Here is a 22,247-nt window from a genome sequence, read left to right as displayed (position 1 = left end):
GCCGCCTGCTTCTTGAACAGGCGCACTCTCCTTCACATTGTCAAGGTCTGTTTTTCCACCACTTGACCCAGTGGCCATAACAGTGGGCTTGACATCCGAGAGATCGCACTCTCGGGACATCCTCTGATCTCCCCTTAGGGACCCGACTGTTCCATTATCCCTCTCAAACTTGAGCAACATAAGAGATGGGATTATAACAGCCTTGGAATTATTCAGGGTTGGTCGTCCTAGAATCATGTTGTAGGCCGAGAGTTCTTTTACTACCAGGAACCGGACTACCATGTGTCGTCCTTCCCCTTTTTCGCCCAGGCGGATGGGTAAATCCACTCGTCCCACTGGGTGGACGACTCCTCCTCCAAACCCTACTAAAGGGTGGGATGCCGGATGTATGCAATCAGTCTGATATTTTAGTTTCGACAGACATTTGCTACTGATGAGATCTGAAGAGCTTCCGGTATCTATGAGGATTCGGCCAACTCTCTGGTTGGCCACTTTACATTCAATAACGATAGGGTCGTCATGCGGCCCTTTTACCCCTCCTAGATCTTCTTTATTGATGACAATCTCAGGAAATGAATATTTGGAAGGCCGTTCTTGGTGAACGGAATTTACATCTAACCGTCTGATATTGTCTTTGTTGCCCCTAATAGTGGGGCCGCCTCTTGAGAAGCCGCCTGCAATGGTGTAGACGACTGCATCATCTGTATCGGAGCTGTCAGCCTGTTGATTCTTTTTAGCGACTGCTTTTTTGAGGAAGTGTTTCTCGTAGATTTCTTGACATAAGTGTCAAGATCACCTTGCTCAGCCAGGCGGTCCAGATACCGCATGAGACTGATGCAGTCATTGGTGTGATGACCAACATTTTCATGATAATCACAGAATTTTTCTTGGTTCCGATTGTTTGCAGAACCCTTCATGGGGACCGGCTTCTCAATTGAGATCCGTCCCTTGATTTACTTTAGGATAAATTGGCTATCCTTGTTAAACGCATACTTTGGGGAGTATGGTTTGAATTCTTTTTTCTTTTTCTGGGCTGGCTGTTTAGAGGAATCAGCCGCCCAGACCTCTTTTCTCTTCTCGTCTTTGTTTGACGACTGTTTCTGTCGTCCTTCTCTTTTGTCGGACCTTTTCCCGTCTGACTGTTTTACCGTACTACAAAGATCAGTCGCCTGTATATAGGCTTCCGCTTCAATCAAGGCCTCTTGAAGAGTCGCCACCCTCTTTCGGACCAAATCAAATTTGAAGGTCGACCCGTCTTTGAGACCTCTGAAAAAGTCAGTATAGGCTACTTCATCCGGTAACCCTTGAATCTGTATTCTCATCAGGTTAAACCGCCTGATGTAAGAACGAAGACCCTCATTCTCGCCCTGCTGAATAGTTCCTAAATCAAGGGTCGTCTTCTTCGCAGGGATGTTCATGGCGAAGTTGGAGGTGAATAAGTAAGCAAGCGTCTTGAAGTTATTTACACAACCAGTCGGTAGGTTGCCGAACCATTGTTGTGCGATTCCTTTGAGAGTCGCTGGGAAACACTTGCACCAAGTGGGATCATCCAACCCATTAAGGTACATCAGGTTGGTGAATGCCATCAGATGGTCTTCTGGGTTAGTAGTGCCGTCATAGGCGCCTACTAATACATTTTTCACTTTGGCCGGCTGAGCGGCTTCAGTAATTTCCTTGGAGAAGGCCGACGGCTGTTCGCCAAGTCTAAGCAACCGTAGCTTCCAGTCCATAGGTTGGACGTTTTTTGCTGCATGTCCACCAAACGGAGGTGGCTGTGAAAAATACTGTTGTTGCGGTACAAACGGTAAGTTTGGTACCACCTGGTCGCTATGAAAGCCGGACTAACGGGAGGTGCCGCCTGACTGACTCTCACGATACGACAGAGTATGCCTTATCGAGGTATTTCGCAGACTGTCTTGGAAGTTTGAAGTAGAGGCCGACTCTGACAATCGGTCACTCTTCTTCTGCTCTAGCAGTAGTCGAGCGTCTGTGTATGTTTTCCTCGACCCGTCCGCCTGAATATGACGAACAGGTTTCCTAGTTCCTGGAGTAGGAAAACGGTATTTTGTGAAATCAAGGGCAGTCGGCTCCCGCTTCCTAGATTTAGGATGAGGAGTCGCCTCTCGCCCTTGAACTGGCTTCCTCTTCTGTGAAGTGGAGGGTTTCTTAGCCTACTGCTCCTTGTCCAGAGCAGGCGGCTTCTTGTTGATCAACTCTTGAATTTCTCCCTTGAAGTCCCTCATGAAGGTCATGAGTTCACTCCTTGTGATGGGAGCAGACCCATCAGTCGGCTGTTGCCGAACAGGCGGTGCGCCTGCTGGCTTGCTTCCTGTATGAAGATGTTCCCATTCCCTCCTTTCGGTATAACGGGTACGTCGGGCCCTTAGGGTCCCGTCTGAAGCTGTGTGAGCTTCAACTTCAAATTCATTCTCAGTATCGTGGTCCGACTGAACTTGAGGGTCGTCAAGGGGACGCCTCTCTTCAGGAGCCGGTACAAACGTGGATGTCATCTCAGAAGTACTCTCCCCACAGACGGCGCCAAATGTTTCGGGGTTTTCTGATGTCCTGCGGGAGAGTTACAATTCCGAGACTGGAACCGGACGCCTGTACCTGCAAAACAACGGAGACTCCTGGTGGTGGGAGCTCCGCCTCCAACAGTCAAGTTAGTACTTGTTTAAGGAGTAATTAATGCGGAAATTAAAGTGATTGGGTCTCTCTAGGTGAGAGTGTTTAATGTAGATAATCTGCTTTTTTAGCGTGATCAGCCTGTAATCCCCCTTAATGAGGATTAAGGGAGGTATTTATGACCGCGGGAAACGTGCCAATCTAGGTTTAGGTTAACCTTGGGCTGATTGGGCTTCCCTCGGAAGTTGGGCCTAGGTGACCGGTTATCCCTGGTGTCATGGGAAGGACACGTGTCGTGTCGTAATTGGTCCAAGGTGGACGGATCATTGCTTGACACGTGGCAGGCTCCTATTGGCCCATGTGATTGGTCCACTTGTCAGATGGTGATTGGTGGGAGCAAAATCCCCTAATCACCTAGCACGCTGCTATGCGATGCTGCTGCTTGGTGCGAGGCTGCATTGGGCAGGGCGCCAGGCCCTAGCACCTTAGCAAGCACGCAAGGCCTAGCACGCTGCTAGCATGTGCGATGCTTGGTGCTAGCGATGGCTAGGTGCTTGGCCTAGCATGCTAGGAAGCACGCAACACACCATGCTTGTGATGCTTACAGGCTATGCTAGCCCATGCCTAGCATGATGCGATGGCTAGCGCTGTTATGCTAGCACGCCTAGCCACGCATGCACAACCACACAACACGCATGCACACATCTTGCGATGCTTGTGCCATGCGATGTGCGTGTGCTAGGGGATGCTAGGCACTAGGGGCGGAGCCATGTAGGAACAAGGGGGGACGGTTGTCCCCCCATTTTTCCAAAAAAAAAATTAATTTATGTTAGCTTAAATAAATGCTGTAAATAAGAATAAATACCTTACATGTATACCTTATATAACAAAGACAACATTTGGTCTGGTGGTTGATGGGCTTGAGTAAAGCTTGTATTTCTCTTTGATCCTAGGTTCGATTCTTTACCCGATCATTTTTTTTGTTTCTTTTTGCTATTTTTGGACTTTATTTTTATTTCATTTTATAGTTTATACAAAGTGCTCCTATTTAACTTCTTTTTCTTGTTTTTGGATTTTGCCATTTTTTTTTACTGGTTTTTAAATTTCATTATATAGTATGTAATTTATATATACAAAGTATTATAAGTCTTCAAACCTCTAATTACTCTCATTTAACTGTTTAATCAAGTATCGCCTTGTTGATAGTGATTACTAATGTGTTATTAAACTATTTGTAATGAACACATGTCTCCGTATTTTTTTATCTCTCTAATTATGTGTGCCTAAATTCTATTTTTTTTATAGCTTGTTTGGAACTAAGTTTCCAATTTTATTTTTAGTCAAAGAAAGTTTATTTATTATTTATTATTTTTTTTTAAAATGTAACCCAAATCCCTTTACATCTACTATCAATTTGTGTAAATGCTTATCATTTGATAAATCATATTTATCGATTATTAAGGATTACATACCTTAAAATTGGGGTTTACCAGCATAAAAAAAAATTTGGTTAATAAATTTCTTAATATGCAATTAATTTTTTAACAACTCCTCTTTCACCATATAAGAATAATTTTCATATCTCATAAGCGATTTCAAATATATATTAAACAATTTATGTGATCAATTTCTTTTTTCTTATAATTATTGTCGATTATTAAACATCTAAAATGTGTCCCCCCGGATTACAAATCCTGGCTCCGCCACTGCTAGGCACCCATGTTACGCATGGGCTGGCGACCTTGCCTAGCCTAGCACTTTCATGGCTAGGCCAATGCGAGGCTACGGCTAGGCTCTAACTTGTCGCTTGCTTGATTTTACGTCTCGTCGGTAACTAAATTCGACTCGACTTGCGACACTCAGTCTCGACGCTCTAACCTCGATATCCGACGTCTTTATTTGTAATACTCTAATAACTCATCTAATCCTTTGCCTCAGCTCCGAGAATAGAAGTGGTTCGTTTTGTTTCTATACGCAATTAAAGATTTCGTTTGTGTTCATGTTTGATTCGTCGATTCAGATCAATTATCGATTGGGGTGCGACCCGAAGGGTTCAGTCAAGATTAAGCCGTAATATTAATTATGCATTAATATTACTGATCGGAAGCGGACTCCACCTAGGCATTGCGATCACTTGACCTCACTGAAGAATTAGCTTTCTAATAATTCCGAACCCTCTATCAGAATAATACACTTGTTGGAAGGACACAATTCCTTTCAATCTCTCACTTGTCCTTCCAAACAAGTGTGCAATTAGTGTATAGCCCTTAATGTCTCTTCATGAACTATAAGGTAAGATTCTTCGTCATCCTTATTACGTCCAGAAGTGTTTCTCGATTCCCGAGTTTGACTGTCAAAACAATTAATTTCTAAAATCCATCTGAGCACGGCCATGCATTTTCACAGTCTCGCTCTTCTAGAGGCCTTGTAAGACATATTCCCTATTGTTAATAGGGGGACATTCCCAATCTTGTATTGTAAGCTTCCCTTACTAAGAGGACCTAGTCGCCTGAGTGTTGCCGTTATAATTTCCATTTACGGCACACGTTTGACAACATCAAAATGACTAGTACTCAAACAAGAGAACTTGCAATACTCATGGTCGAGGAAAAAGGTTCCGATAGCTATAATGAGAAATATACTTATGACGATTTTATATCTCTTAACGTATTCTCATAGGTCGATCCGGTACAATTCAAAACTAGTACCTGTGCAAATGATTTTTGACAATCATGTCCTCGTAGCACAAGAAACGGTGCTATAAATCATACTACACACTAATCTCAAGTGGTCATTAATTGTCCATCGTTTAAATGACCTTGATTAGGGATGATTTTCGATTAAAAATATTCAATGTTCACTTAACAGGTGTGTCTTTATCCAAGACATGGTCTTGATACCCTGTTTTGAATATTCTAGTAATCGAATGGAATCATTATTTAATTCTAAACCACAATAAATAGAAATGGTGTAATAATAAATTTGCTGAAAATTTAATTGCTCCAAAATTTGAATGGTTCAACATAGTGTTTTACATTAAAACATCAAGTTTAATTAAAACACATATACAGGGATTCAAAGATAATCTCCAACATGCTTGATCCCCATTGCCTCAACGTGCTTGTTGTGCTTCACTTGAGGCAAAGCTTTAGTCAATGGATCGGCTACATTGTCGTCCGTTCCAATCTTACAAATTCTAATTTCACCCTCGGATTTCCATTCCCTTATCATGTGAAATCGCCGCTTGACATGTTTGACCTTCTGGTGTTCCCTGGGATCCCTGGCCTGAGCAATAGCTCCATTGTTATCACAATAGAGGTCTATCGGACCCTTGATGGAGGGTACAGCACCAAGTTCACTAATGAACTTACGAATCCAAACTGCCTCCTTAGCTACTTCCGAAGCTGCCAAGTATTCGGCTTCGGTTGTAGAATCTGCAGTGGTGCCCTTAGCACACTTCCAACTAAACGCTCCTCCATTTAGGCAGAATATGTACCCTGAATGCGACTTGGAGTCGTCTCTATCAGTGTGGAAGCTCGCGTTAGTATATCCTTCAACAACCAAATCATTACAGCCACCATAGACCAGAAACTTATCCTTGTTCCTTTTGAGGTACTTTAGGATATTCTTGGCCGCAGTCTAATGCGCCTCTCCTGGGTCTAATTGGTATCGGCTCGTAGCACTTAAGGCATACGATACATCCAGCCTAGTACATATCATGGCACACATGATTGATCCAATAAGCGAACCATATGGAATTTGACTCATCCTCTCTCGCTCATCAAGTGTCTGTGGACACTGCTTCTTGCCAAGAGTTATGCCATGGGACATGGGTAGGTGACCTCTCTTGGCCCCTTCCATGTTGAATCGTGCCAGTACCTTATCAATATAACTACTTTGGCTCAATCCAATCATCCTCTTAGATCTATCCCTATAGATCTTGATGCCCAATATGTACTGTACCAAGCCAGCTCTTTACGGACTCTAATAGTTTAGTGTTGTTTCCCATGAGTAATATGTCATCGACATATAAGACTAGGAATGCGATGTCACTCCCACTGACCTTCTTGTAAACACAAAACTTACTAATAGCTTCATCGAATTGCAGATTCCAACTTCTGCTTGCCTGCTTTAGTTCGTAAATGTACTTCTTAAGCTTGCATACCTTCCCAGCATTACTTGGATCAACAAAAACTTCCAGCTATGTCATATACACAGTTTCTTCCAAAATTCCATTGAGGAAGGCGGTTTTGACATCCAATTACCATATTTCATAATCGTAATATGCAGCAATCGCTAGGATAATCCGGACGGACTTAAGCATTGCGACTAGCGAAAACGTTTCATCATAATCAACTCCGTGAAGTTGCCTGTAACCTTTTGCCACCAGTCTAGCTTTGTATACAGATACATTTCCATCTTTGTCTATTTTCAACTTGAAAATCCATTTGCAACCAATAGGTTTGTAACCTTCGGGCAAATTAACCAAGTCCCAGACTTGATTTTCAGACATGGAGTCCATCTCGGATTTCATGGCCTCTTGCCATTTCGCAGAGTCAGGGCATGTCATAGCTTGTTTGTAAGTCGTGGGCTCATCACCATCCATAACTAGTGTTTCGGGGTTTTCTGATGTCCTGCGGGAGAGTTACAATTCCGAGACTGGAACCGGACGCCTGTACCTGCAAAACAAACGGATGCTCTGGATGATTGGAGATCCACCTCCGACGGTCAAGTTAGTACTTGATTAAGGAGTAATTAATGCGGAAATTAAAGTGATTGGGTCTCTCTAGGTGAGAGTGTTTAATGTGTGTAATCTGCTTTTTAGCGTGTAATCTCCCTTAATGAGGATTAAGGGAGGTATTTATAACCTCGGGAAACGTGTCAATCTAGGTTTAGGTTAACCTTGGGCTGATTAGGCTTCCCTCGGAAGTTGGGCCTAGGTGACCGGTTATCCTAGGTGTCATGGGAAAGACACGTGTCGTGTCGTAATTGGTCCATATTGGACGGATCATTGCTTGACACGTGGCAGGCTCCTATTGGCCCATGTGACGGACACATGGCGGAACTTGATTGGTCCACTTGTCAGATGGTGATTGGTGGGGAAAAATCCCCTAATCATTTGCCCCTCACAGGTGGCACGTGACAGGTCACGTGTTACCTATGACAGGTCTCGCCCTGTAACAGGCGACGGCCTGCTACAAGTGTCACTCGGCGAGAGGCCGAGAGATTCTCCCGCCAAAATTTTTAATTCTGGAAGTGACCCTTCGCCTTCTCACTTTGCCTATATAAAGGAGTGTTGACTTCGGTCATTTTCACACTTGAAAACTTTGTGAGAGAACATTCGGACCCCAGAACTTGCTCTGACATTTTGGACCCTTTCTGCCTACCGCCTGCTCTGACAAGCCGACTGCAAAGGATTTTCAGAACTTCATCAATCGTCACTCGTTCAGGTAACCGTCGGTTCTATTAATCTTAATTTTCTCTTTACTTTATTCTTTTTTGAAATGGCACCACGGAAGCACACGACACGACCTAGGTTAGTGATCAGGCGGTCACCGAGGACGGCTGAATCTAGGACTAGGAGTGTCGCCTGCCCTTTTCTGGACCCATCTTTTCCCTTTATACAAAGTCCGACTGTATCTGTGTCTATGCAGAGCATGATGGCCAGAACAAAAAAGACTGCCAGGATCTCAAACTCAGACGGCTCCTCCCACAGGGTGCCAATTAGTGAAACATCTGACCAGGCGCCAGATGTGGAAGTGAAACAAAGCGGCTTGAAAGCCGGCAGTTCTGAGGGAGGAGTCAAAGTGACCCCTTCCCATTTTACAGTTGACAATTCTACATTCTCTCCTGCTCTTTTTAAAGGAGAGGAGGCGGGCCCCTCCGGGAGAGGGGAGGAGTCGTCCTCTTCGGACTCGTCAGAGGACGATTCCGAGTCTAGCTCTTCTGGCCATGCTTCCCTGGACACAGAAGAGAAAAACAGTCGCCTACAAGAGGCGAGGCTTTCTCACGCAGTTGAGAAGGGGGACGATTGGGCGGAGCCATCCGCCTCTCACCGAGAGCAAAATACCCCCTACTACTGCACGGTACCTCGGGGCCGGATCACAGCCATGCAAGAGAAAGTGGAGAGCTTTATCGCAAACCACACAATGGACCCCGGCTTTTTAGTGTTCGTGCCTGATCCAGAAGACACAGTCGTCTGGCCGGCTGGTACCAGTTATGATGGCGCTTGCTTTGGCTGCTACGAGGCGGCCATCAAGGCTGGGCTGCGCTTCCCACTACATCCGGCTGTTCAGCGGATCTTGGATGGGTATGAGTTGGGGTTATGGCAGTTAGCCCCGAACTCCTGGGTCAACGTACTCGGCTGTGTAGCCGGGTGCGAACTGCACGGGGTGGAGCTGAGCTTCGAGGCTTTCGCCCACAAGAACTACCTCAGCCGGACCCCTAAGGCAGGCGGTACCGGCTGGTATCAATTGACGAGCCACAGGGGCTACCTCATGACGAGAGGGAAAGCAAACAAATGGAAGGACTGGCGGAGCACCTTCCTCATCATTGAGAGTTCAGACACAGAGCTGAACAAGCGCTTCAACAGGTGGAACAGGAATCCGCCCCTTCTTGCAGGCGGCCGCAGCATGCCGCCTGTTCCCCCCAAGGCTAAGAAAGAGATCCTAGATAAAGGACTCTTCAAAGTAGAGTCGAAGGTGAACTCTACTTCAGGGGTACGAGAGCAAGTACCCTTGCACTGCGTCTCGAGCTTCAAATGGCTCTACGACGAGTACTTTTTGGCCGCCTGTGGCCTCAGCAGTCAGTGCTCAAGAGGTAGCCGGCCTGTCGAATACTCTGTTGTTCCGTGCATTTCTTGTTATGACTTTTATTAACTTTGCTATTTGTTTTTGCAGCGGACGCCATGAGCAAAATTACCGCCTCCAAGACTGCGGCGGCCATGTTGCGGGCCTCCATCATGCAACAGTATTCAACCGACTCCCCCAACAAGGGGGCACCCTTGGTGGGCTTCGAACCTTTCACCCTCTTTTTGGAGTTGTGTTTATGCATATACTGACTCTTTTCTTCTTTTTTCGAAGAGCGCTCCAAGAGCTTCTTCTTCCCAACAGCCGGACCCCAAGGCCCGGAGGACGACTGTTGCGAGCTCTCCTGGTTCTGCCAGGAAACATGTGGCGGCTGAGAAACAGCCGGCCACTTCTTCTAAAACTCCAGCTGGGCCACCTAGAAGTATGAAATTGTCCTTGTAAATTTTAGACTTGCTCCCTTCTTTACTAGGTCTAATCCGTTTGTTTATGCTTGATGCAGCCGGCCCTCAGGAGCCTGACTTGGTCGAGGTGGCCAAGTCTATGATCAAGGCCGTTCCTCCAGCTGAAAGGGAGGCGGTCAGGGGTGTCGGCACCCTTGACCTAGACGGGATTGCAGGGGTCCTTGCTGAGGTATACTTAGCATATTTTTGAGTATTTGAATTCCAGGACGCCTATTTTCTTTTTGTTTGGAAACTGACGCCTGTTCCCCTTTGTACTTAGGCCCTGCTCCGAGTGAACGGCCTTCGCAAGCCGCTTGACCGGAAGAACAAGGAGGTAAAGGCTGCAAAAGCTATGGTCGTCTCTGACTGTGATAAGGCAATGTTTCAAATTGCCCAAAATGAAGTTCTGACCATTGATATTCTTTATTATCAGGCGCAGGCTACCGCCGCTATCCGGGCTCAGTTAGAGGCGGCCCAGAAGAGGAATAGCGAGCTGGAGGCGACCATCAACAACCTCAAGGTCGAGCTGAGACCTCTTCGCCAAAAGATGTCCTCATACGAAACCTTGGAGAAATCCTTGGCGAGCGTAAAGGTACGCCTGGTGACCCAGGAGAAGAGTCTTACTCAGGAGCTCTCGGAAAAGGCCGAGCAAGAAAAGAAAGAGCTGGTCCGAGAGATGATGGAAGACTCTGCTCAAATCCAGCGCATGACTTGGGGCCGCCTCTTCCCCAATGCCGACTTTGCCTCATGGGAAAAAACGTACCGCCAGTGTTCTGATAGATATAACCAGGAGATCCTGGCGGCGGCTGAGGAAGAGGCGTTGGAGGAGGCGTTGGAGGAGGAGGAGCAGACGGTAGTGGCCCTTGTGCCGCTTGGGGGTAATGCATCAAAGAAGGATGCAGCTGAAGCCGAGTCCAGCAAGAAGAGTGCTGACCAGGCGGCAGCTGCTGATATTGAAGATCTGCCCCCTTTTTAAGCTTTATGTCTTCTTTCCACGGCCTGCGTGCCGTTTGTTTGTATTTACCCTGCCAGGGGGCCGGGGCTCTGAATATTTTGCCGGTCTTTAATGACCGGCTTCTTTTTAATGAATTTTTTGTTTTGCTTCAAATTTGTTTAAGTATTGAATATTCTGATATCCAATTGTACACTATACCGACTGTTTTACATGGCCGATAGTTGCAGACAGGTACGGATAGTTAGTCACGCCGCCTATGCCCCTGGACGACTGGTTGTCTGTTTCCAGGCTAGACGATCAGTTGGCCATTTATCCAATCGGTATTCGAACCATTTTAAAGACTGGATCCCCTTTAGGCAGTCGGTTCCGTCATATAAAATTAACCAAGTAGGAAAGTGGTTTCCTACTTGTCATGTTTTTAGGCTAGAGACTTTAGGCCGTCTAGGCCGACTGTTCCCCGCCATATTTAATCTAGTGTAAGCCGGTGCTGTATGAACACCTTTTTAGTTTCATACTAAATTTTTAAGGAGTGACCAAGTAAACATGATTGTTACCTAGTCGCCAAGTAACTGAGTAGTAGAGGAATCAAGCGGTGGGTACCGGTTGTTCCCCTTTATTTGCCAATGTTTGTTGGCTTTTAACTCATAGGTTGTTAACCTAGCAGGAGTAGTGGTTGAGAGCCCCTGTTTGCTAAAAACAGGCGGACGACTCATACCTTTTAGGCTCCATACTAAGTTTGAGAGAGTGACTATGAGTTAACTTTGGAGTTACTCAGTCGCCGTCACTCCTGCTTGAGTAGTAAAGGTACCAGGCGGCGGAGGCCGGCTGAACCTTTTGATTCGCCAATGTTTGTTGGCTATTAACTCAAGAGGTACCCCTTGCATTTATCCCAAGTAATACAGGCGGTCATCTGACTCAGATGTCTACTGCTACCACTGGTTTGGTTAGTGATAGAGTTATCCTTGTCTCAAAAACGGCTACGTGGTTGCCCTTGGGGACAGTCGTATAGGTGCCGTGTAATTAGTTTATAGAGCAATGTTCCACCCAAAAGGGAGCTGCTCTCTGCGACGAATTTCATCCGGAGGGATGCCGCCGGACGCCTGCTATGATGTTGGGACAGGTCGTATTAGTTTTGAAGATTGGATCAGTTGGCTTGGCGCCTGGTCTGATCATTCGGCCTGTGGCCTTGGTTAGTTCTTGGTGAACGTAGGTGCTAAGTAAAAGGAGGGTAGCCGCCTGTTTAGGCACAGGGTCGGCCAGGCCCTGATCATTTTTAGTTAAGTATAAGAGGGGTGGCTGTGTGTTTGGAACCAGTCGGCCCTCTTCTATGGAGAGTAGCCGACTTTATGTCCAGACGGCATGCCCCTATGGTGATAGAGTAAAATATTCAATGGAGAGTAGCCGACTGTAAAGGTACAGGCGGCATGCCCCTCTGAAGATAGAGTAAAATACTCAATGGAGAGTAGCCGACTGTAAAGGTACAGACGACATGCCCCTCTGAAGATAGAGTAAAATACTCAATGGAGAGTAGCCGACTGTAAAGGTACAGGCGGCATGCCCCTCTGAAGATAGAGTAAAATACTCAATGGAGAGTAGCCGACTGTAAAGGTACAGACGGCATGCCCCTATGAAGATAGAGTAAAATACTCAATGGAGAGTAGCCGACTGTAAATGTATAGGCGGCCTGCCCCTCTTAAGTAAGAATAAAAATTAAATATGGAGAGTAGCCGACTGTTTGTTAGTAGGCGTGCCCCTCTTAGTACAAAATTGAATATTAAGTGCAAACTTTAATTAAGTAGCCCTTGACTATTTACATCATTCAAAAGAAATATTTCTTAAGATTATCTACATTCCACGTTCGAGGCAACGGTTGTCCGTCTGGTGTTCCCAGACGGTAGGTACCGCCCCTGACCTCTTCACAGATTCGGTAGGGTCCTTCCCAGTTGGGAGTTAGTTTTCCAGACTCATTAGCACTACCAACTGCTTCCATTTTTCTAAGTACAAAGTCCCCCACTTTGAGTGGACGCCTGTGTACTTTTTTGTTGTATGATCTAGTCATTCTCAGGCGGTAAATTTCATGGCGCAAGACAGCATTGCCCCTCCTTTCAGGAAGTGAGTCTAATGTCAGGCGCATGGCTTCCCAGTTTGCCTCTTCGTCATATAGCATTACTCGAAGAGTCGGCTCGTAGTGTTCTATTGGAAGAACAGCTTCCGCACCATAAGTTACGAGGAATGGAGTTTCTTTAGTCGCCCCTTTTTCAGTCGTCCTAATGGCCTAGAGAACATGTGGTAATTCATCCGCATAGGCCGCCTGCTCGTTCAATCTTTTTCTTGAGACCGTCTGAGATGATTTTATTAAAGGCTTCTACCTGGTCGTTTGCTTGTGGACGGCCGACAGATGCAAAGTAGTGTGCAATTCCTTGGTCACCCAACCAGCTTTTGAGAACAGGCGTCTCAAATTGGGGACCATTATCAAAAACCATAGACATGGGAACCCCGAACTGAGTGATGGCATTTTTCCAAATGAATGAAATTACATCCTTCGTCTTGATTCCCTTTACAGCCTCCGCCTCTACCCATTTAGTGAAGTAGTCGACGGCAACAAGTATGTACCTCCTTCCGCCTGTAGCAGGCGTATATGGACCCAGAATATCCATGCTTCACTTAGCAAACGGTAGTGGGCTATGAATGGTAGTAAGGTCAGTAGTCGGACGGTGAATTAGTTTGCCAAACCTTTGGCACTTGTCACATTTTTTCACCATCACCATCGCATCTGCTTCTAAAGTAGGCCAAAAGTAGCCCTGCCGCCTTGCCCGTTGAGCAAGCGTCCTACCGCCTATATGGGAAGCACAGTAACCAGAGTGAAGATCGTCTAGTATCTCTCGTCCCTTTTCTGGAGTAACACACTTTAAGAAGGGTTGAAGGTACCCCCTTTTGTGAAGTTCCCTTTATTATTTCAAAACTGGTTGCTCGTTTTTTCAGTGCTGCCGCCTGTTGATGATCATCCGGCAGGGTACCGTTTGTCAGATATGCCCTGATTGGATCCATCTAGGTTGAGCTTCTGTCTAGGATTCCAATAGGGTCTTCCTCGATGCTTCTCTTCTCCATTACTTCCCAAAAAAGAGTTCGAGGAGTATCACAGGAGGCGGATGATGCTAATTTTGACAGTGCATCCGCCTGGTTGTTTTCTGATCTCGGCACTTGGGTCAGATGGAAATCCTCAAGGGAGCCGACTGCTTGTCGGACCGCCTGTAAATACTTGATCATGGCCGGATTGGTTGCTTCGTATTCGCCATTGTACTGACTCACTATCAATTGTGAATCGGAACAGGCGTCTATTTTTCTTGCTCCTGCCGCCTTGCACATGCGGATTCCGGCTAGTAAAGCTTCATATTCTGCCTCATTGTTTGAGGTCTGAAAACTGAAGCGTAAAGCATACTCGTACCTGTCGCCCTCTGGCGACTGACATATGACGCCTGCTCCACAACCATTTGAAGTAGAGCTTCCGTCCACATATACCTTCCAGACTTGGTCTGTAACTTGAGAGTCAGGAGGACGAGTCATCTCAACAATAAAGTCAGCAAAGGCTTGCCCCTTCACTGCTTTTCTAGGCTCGAAAGTAACTTCGAGGCTCTGTATTTCTACGGCCCATTTGATCATTCGGCCTGACGACTCCATGATGGTCAGTGGCCGCTTGATAGGTTGGTCTGTATACACGACGACTGCATGTGCCAAAAAGTAGGGCTTCAATTTTTGAACAGCCATGAAGAGTGCAAGATCAAATTTCTCCACTAAGGGATACCTCAACTCGACATTTTTCAGTACATGACTGACAAAGTAGATCGGGAGCTGACAGCCGTCTCTTTTAGCAAGGAGAACAGCGCTTAACGCATGATCAGAGACGGCCAGGTACATGTAGAGTACTTCTTTGGGCAAAGGGCTGACCAGCCTCGGCAAGGAATGCAAGTGAACTTTCAATTTCTGGAAGGCCGCCTCAGCATCCGGCCCCCATTAAAACCTTGCCTTTTTCTTAATTGCCTGGAAAAAGTATAGGCATTTGTCGCCTGATCGGCTTAGAAATCTTCCCAAGGTCGCCAGACAACCTGTTAACTTCTGAACCTCTCGGATGGTACGAGGCGACTGCATGTCAATGACCGCCTGCACCTTCTCAGGGTTCGCCTCTATTCCTCTCTGATTGATAAGGAATCCGAGAAATTTCCCAGACTCAACTCCAAAGACACATTTCTTGGGATTGAGCATGACATGGTGTCGCCTGAGTGTGGCGAAAGTTTCTCGGAGGTCCGACAGATGATCTTTCTGAAGTTTTGACTTGACAATCATATCATCAATATATGCCTCGACATTTCTCCCAATTTGATCAAAGAACACAGTGTTTATCATTCGCTGGAAAGTGGCCGGGGCATTCTTAAGAAACCAGAGTAACAGTATAACCCCTGATCAGTGACGAAGGCCGTCTTCTCCTGATCTTTCTTCCATAAAGGAATTTGATGGAAACCAGAGTAGGCGTCCATAAAGCTCATCAACGCATGGCCGGCTGTTGAGTCGACCAGGTTATCAATTTTAGGCAGAGGGTAACTGTCTTTGGGGCACGCCTTGTTTAAGTCTGTGTAGTCTACACACATTCGCCAGGTGCCATTCGGCTTTTTAACAAGCACCACCTTTGCAACCCAGTCTGGGAAGTAACATTGCCGAATGAACCCTGCATCAAGTAATTTTTTAACTTCGGCGGCTGCCGCCTGACTTCTTTCTTCGCCATGGTTCCGCTTCTTCTGCCGTACCGGCTTCTTTTTCGGATCCACGACCAGTTTATGTACTGCCAGATCAGGACTAATGCTTGGCATTTCATGGACTTCGAATGCAAAGATGTCCTTGTATTCTTTCAATAGTGTGTGAAAGTCGTCACCCAGGACTCTCAGAGCAATCGTCCCAACTTTGACTGTTCGCTCAAGACGTGAATCGTCTAAGATCAAGTCCGTATGCTCACCAGCCGGCTGAGGGCGGAATTCATCCGACCGCTCCTCTGCCAATGATTGCTATTTTCTGTCTTTTCTTGCGGCCCCTGTCAGGGATGTCTTTCTCTTCTTGCCGCCTGCTTCTTGAACAGGCGCACTCTCCTTGACATTGTCAAGGTCTATTTTTCCACCACTCGACCCAGTGGCCATAACAGTGGGCTTGACATCCGAGAGATAGCACTCTCGGGCCATCCTCTGATCTCCCCTTAGGGACCCGACTGTTCCATTATCCCTCTCAAACTTGAGCAACATAAGAGATGGGATTATAACAGCCTTGGAATTATTCAGGGTTGGACGTCCCAGAATCATGTTGTAGGCCGAGAGTTCTTTTACTACCAGGAACCGGACTACCATGTGTCGTCCTTCCCCTTTTTCGCCCAGGCGGATGGGTAGATCCACTCGTCCCATTGGGTGGACGACTCCTCCTCCAAACCCTACTAAAGGGTGGGATGCCGGATGTATGCAATCAGTCTGATATTTTAGTTTTGACAGACATTTGCTACTGATGAGATCTGAGGAGCTTCCGGTATCTATGAGGATTCGGCCAACTCTCTGGTTGGCCACTTTACATTCAATAACGATAGGGTCGTCATGCGGCCCTCTTACCCCTCCTAGATCTTCTTCAGTGATGACAATCTCAGGAAATGAATATTTGGAGGGCCGTTCTTGGTGAACGGAATTTACATCTAACCGTCTGATATTGTCTTTGTTGCCCCTAATAGTGGGGCCGCCTCCTGAGAAGCCACCTGCAATGGTGTAGACGACTGCATCATCTGTATCGGAGTTGTCGGCCTGTTGATTCTTTTTGGTCCACTGCTTTTTTGAGGAAGTGTTCCTTGTAGATTTCTTGACATAAGTGTCAAGATCACCTTGCTCAGCTAGGCGGTCCAGATACCGCATGAGACTGATGCATTCATTGGTGCGATGACCAACATCTTCATGATAAGCACAAAATTTTTCTTGGTTCCGATTGTTTGCAGAACCCTTCATGGGGACCGGCTTCTCAATTGAGATCCGTCCCTTGATTTCCTTTAAGATAAATTGGCTATCCTTGTTAAACGCATACTTTGGGGAGTATGGTTTGAATTCTTTTTTAATCTTCTGGGACGGCTGTTTAGAGGAATCAGTTGCCCAGACCTCTTTTCTCTTCTCGTCTTTGTTTGACGACTGTTTCTGTCGTCCTTCTCTTTTGTCGGACCTTCTCCCGTCTGACTTTTTTACCGTACTACAAAGATCAGTCGCCTGTATATAGGCTTCCGCTTCAATCAAGGCCTCTTGAAGAGTCGCCACCCTCTTTCGGACCAAATCAAATTTGAAGGTCGACCCGTCTTTGAGACCTCTGAAAAAGTCATTATAGGCTACTTCATCCGGTAACCCTTGAATCTGTATTCTCATCAGGTTAAACCGCCTGATGTAAGAACGAAGCCCCTCCTTCTCGCCCTGCTGAATTGTTCCTAAATCAAGGGTCGTCTTCTTCGCAGGGATGTTCATGGCGAAGTTGGAGGTGAATAAGTAAGCAAGCGTCTTGAAGTTATTTACACAACCAGTCGGCAGGTTGCCGAACCATTGTTGTGCGATTCCTTTGAGAGTCGCTGGGAAACACTTGCACCAAGGGGGATCATCCAACTCTTGAAGATACATCAGGTTGGTAAATGCCATCAGATGGTCTTCTGGGTTAGTAGTGCCATCATAGGCGCCTACTAATACATTTTTAACTTTGGCCGGCTGAGCGGCTTCAGTAATTTCCTTGGAGAAGGCCGACAGCTGTTCACCAAGTTTAAGCAACCGTAGCTGCCACTCCATAGGTTGGACATTTTTTGATGTATGTCCACCAAAACGGAGGTGGGTGTAAAAAATACTGTTGTTGCGGTACAAACGGTAAGTTTGGTACTGCCTGGTCGCTATGAAAGCCGGACTGACGGGAGGTGCCGCCTGACTGACCCTCATGATACGACTGAGTATGCCTTATTGAGGTATTTCGCAGACTGTCTTGGAAGTTTGAGGTAGAGGCCGACTCTGACAATCGGTCACTCTTCTTCTGCTCTAGCAGTAGCCAAGCGTCTGTGTATGTTTTCCTCGACCCGTCCGCCTGAGTATGACGAACAGGTTTCCTATTTCCTGGAGTAGGAAAACGGTATTTTGTGAAATCAAGGGCAGGTGGCTCCCACTTCATAGATTTAGGATGAGGGGTCGCCTCTCGCCCTTGAACTGGTTTCCGCTTCAGTGAAGTGGAGGGTTTCTTAGCCGACTGCTCCTTGTCCAGAGCAGGCGGCTTCTTGTTGATCAACTCTTGAATTTCTCCCTTGAAGTCCCTCATGAAGGTCATGAGTTCGTTCCTTGTGATGGGAGCAGATCCATCAGTCGGCTGCTGCCGAACAGGCGGTGCGCCTGCTGGCTCACTTCCAGTTTGAAGATGTTCCCATTCCCTCCTTTCGGTATGACGGGTACGTCGGGCCCTTAGGGTCCCGTCTGAAGCTGTGTGAGCTTCAACTTCAAATTCATTCTCAGTATCGTGGTCCGACTGAACTTGAGGGTCGTCTAGGGGACGCCTCTCTTCAGGAGTCGGTACAGACATGGATGCCATCTCAAAAGTACTCTCCCCACAGACGGCGCCAAAATGTTTCGGGGTTTTCTGATGTCCTGCGGGAGAGTTACAATTCCGAGACTGGAACCGGACGCCTGTACCTGCAAAAAAAACGGATGCTCCGGATGATTGGAGATCCGCCTCCGACGGTCAAGTTAGTACTTGATTAAGGAGTAATTAATGCGGAAATTAAAGTGATTGGGTCTCTCTAGGTGAGAGTGTTTAATGTGTGTAATCTGCTTTTTAGCGTGTAATCTCTCTTAATGAGGATTAAGGGAGGTATTTATAACCTCGGGAAACGTGTCAATCTAGGTTTAGGTTAACCTTGGGCTGATTGGGCTTCCCTCGCAAGTTGGGCCTAGGTGACCGGTTATCCCAGGTGTCATGGGAAGGACACGTGTCGTGTCGTAATTGGTCCATAGTGGACGGATCATTGCTTGACACGTGGCAGGCTCCTATTGGCCCATGTGACGGACACATGGCGGAACCTGATTGGTCCACTTGTCAGATGGTGATTGGTGGGGAAAAATCCCCTAATCAACTAGGATGTCTTGATCTTCGGTTAAGACAATACCAAGGTATCTATCTGGTTGAGATCTTGGCCGTTGCGACCTACGCAGGTAATAGGTTGAGCATTTGCATTATCGGTTTGACTCTGACCAATGTCTTTAGCTGCTTCTAAAGCACTTGGATTGTCAGTTTGTTGCTCGACCTCTCGAACTTCGTCGAGTTCGATTTTCCTCCCACTTGTCATTTTGGAAAGGTGTTCCTTCTCCAAAAAGACACCATCACGAACAACAAACACTTTGATCTCGGATTTGTTGTAGAAGTAATACCCCTTGGTTTCTTTTCGGTGGCCCACAAAGAAACACTTGTCAGATTTTGGGTGAAGTTTGGCAGAAATTAATCTCTTGACATATGATTCGCAACCCCAAATCTTAAGAAAAGACAACAGTGAAGGTTTCTTCGTCCATAATTCATATGGAGTCTTTTCGACAGCTTTTGACGGAGCACGGTTCAGAGTTAATGTCGCAGTTAGAAGTGTGTGTCCCTAGAAAGAGATAGGACGTTCACTAAGACCCATCATTGATCGAACCATGTCTAACAAGGTTCGATTCCTCCATTCCACTGTGGAATTCCAGGAGGTGTCAACTCTGAAAGAATACCATTTTATTTCAAGTGACTGTCGAATTCAAGGCTTAAATACTCGCCACCTCGATCCGATCGTAGTGCATTGATTTTCTTGCCAAGCTGATTTTCAACTTCACTCTGAAACTCTTTGAATTTCTCAAAAGATTCAGATTTGTACGACATAACATAACCATATCTACTATAGTCGTCGGTGAAGGTAATGAAATATTTATAACCATGCATTGCGGGTGTACTCATTGGTCCACATACATCCGTATGTATTAGACCCAATAAGTCACTTGCCCTTTCTCCTAACTTGGAGAAAGGTTGCTTTATCATCTTTCCTAATAGACATCCTTCGCAAATTTCAAACGACTCTAAGTCGAATGAGTCAAGAACACCTTCTTGAAGAAGTTTCTTGATGCGTTTGATGTTACTGTGGCCAAGACGACAATGCCACAAGTAGGTTTGATTCGACTCAATGGTCTTAGCTCTTTTGGCGGTATCATTAATTTGTCTAAACGTATGTAAAGCATGCAATTTTATAGAACATATAAACAAGACATTTCAAAAACCAACCATTGATTAAGTCTTATGATCAAAGTAACTTAGTGTCCAACACCATAGATCAAAAGTATGTTCAAAAGCATGAAAAACAACCATTGTTTAATTACAAGCCATAGACAAAATAAATGTGCCCACAAGCACGATCAAAAGACCATCTTTATCGTCCACTTGTCGATGCACATCCACTTGTGATGCCCTCTCACTTGGTTCCTAAAAAGGAAACATAAAGTGAGTTACACATGGTACAATACCAATGAATAGCTTTATACAAGTGTTAATGAATATAGATGCCACATTCCTCTCCTCCTCACCCTTTCGGAAGAGCTTACATTCCCTCTTGTAGTGGCCTTGCTCACCACAATAGAAGCATCGCATCTTCGCCTTGTTCTTGAACTCCCTCTTCCTTGCTCTCAAGGGCCTTTCGGTCGCTCCATAGGAGGTGGCTCAGCTAAGCAATTGCACCACCTCTCAAAGAGCGTATCTCCTTTCCCGCAGCTATATGCACTCTAAGTGCATCATAGCCCGAGTAGAGTGAAGCAAGAAAGATATGTCCCGCCATCTCATTCTCCAATGAGATTCTGAGAAGCTGCATGTGCTTGAAGAGCCTAGTCATTCCAAGCACATGAGATCGGAGGGGAATACCGGGTATCAATTTGGTATTGTAGACCCTTGACTAAAGCCAGCGCCTTTCCTTTGCAAGACAACCCACGTCCGGTGGCTTTATCTTCATGTTTGAGAGTGACCTAGTCAAATCAAACACGAGTCCATCATAGTTGTCATTGTCACTCTTGGTTCCGGGCACATAGAGTTCCTTCAAGGAACAATTCCGAAGAGTTTTCCTGAGTTCCTTCTCCCATTCCTTTGAAGTTGACCAAGTTAAGGTTAAAAGCCAACTTGTCGGGGAGTTCCGGGCACATAGAGTTGTTGTTTGAGTTACTTGAAGACATGTTTCTACAATTGAAAGAATTTGAAATGAAAAACCATTCATAAACCAATAAGTTTGAAATTTAAAGCGTTCATGCAAATTTTCAATCTTATTGAGCATTTTATCCACGCATTAACATTAGTACCTTTTAGGCGAAAATAAAATGATTCCAAGATCCCAAAAATAAAAAAGTGATTAAGCATGCTTTGGCTTGTCTTAACACTTAATATTTTAGGGTAAGAAATCCAATTACTAATAGCTTCAAGCTACTCTTGGTTCAATAAAACGTCGCATCTAATGCTTCCTTGACATTTTATTTCCATTGCCACGACATCTAAGGACTCCTTACTGATATCGTTGAGCTTAACCAAGACAACTTGTATACCTAGTATACCTTACGTTCCTAGGGAAGCGGTGACGCCACGCTTTGGCGTAACCCATCACCACGCACATTAGTTCAGTAAGTGTCGTTCTTGGAATGGAAAATTTGGTTCAATTTTATAGTGACCTAGGGTTTTTATATTAGTTGGTTTAAGTGAACTTAATTAATCATCACAACATTTGAAATCCTAAACATGCATCTATCATACAATTCAATCATATATAAACACAATATATATATAAATTATAAGTATAAGATGCATTTGGCAACTAGCATGACCCCTTGAAATCTTCGAATCTTCAAGGGTCTCCGATGCAACTTCTTTGGCTTGTCTTCTTAGAAACGCTGTCTTTCAGACATCTCCGCCAACTATGCATCTACTAGCTAGTACAACTAAGAATAATCTAAATATTAAGGTACAAAAATATGCAACGGTACGCAGACCGTATGTAAATTTACAAAAATACATAACGGATCGCAGTCCGTATTTACTATCCTCATCGGACCCCACTAGTTGTCATTTTCACAAAACCTGTGAAACAATATACATTCCATTCATCCATTCACTATATGTGAATGGCCCATGCATTTTACAACGATAAACAAGTAACAATGCATAACACGCGCAAACTAGTAACTAACTTAGGTGGTTAATCCAATTAACGCGCCTAATTAAAACTAGTCAAAGTTGTTAAATATTTTATGTGATTAAGATGCAATTAGTTCATGCAATTAACGAAGCTCCCACTAAATTCCGCATCCAACTTAATTAATCCAATTAATTAAGTCGGTTAAC

Source organism: Chenopodium quinoa, unplaced genomic scaffold (genome assembly GCF_001683475.1).
Source record: "Chenopodium quinoa cultivar QQ74 unplaced genomic scaffold, ASM168347v1, whole genome shotgun sequence".
NCBI lineage: Eukaryota > Viridiplantae > Streptophyta > Magnoliopsida > Caryophyllales > Amaranthaceae > Chenopodium > Chenopodium quinoa.
The sequence above is the reverse complement of the archived record's forward strand: the minus strand, read 5'-3'. Positions refer to the sequence as shown.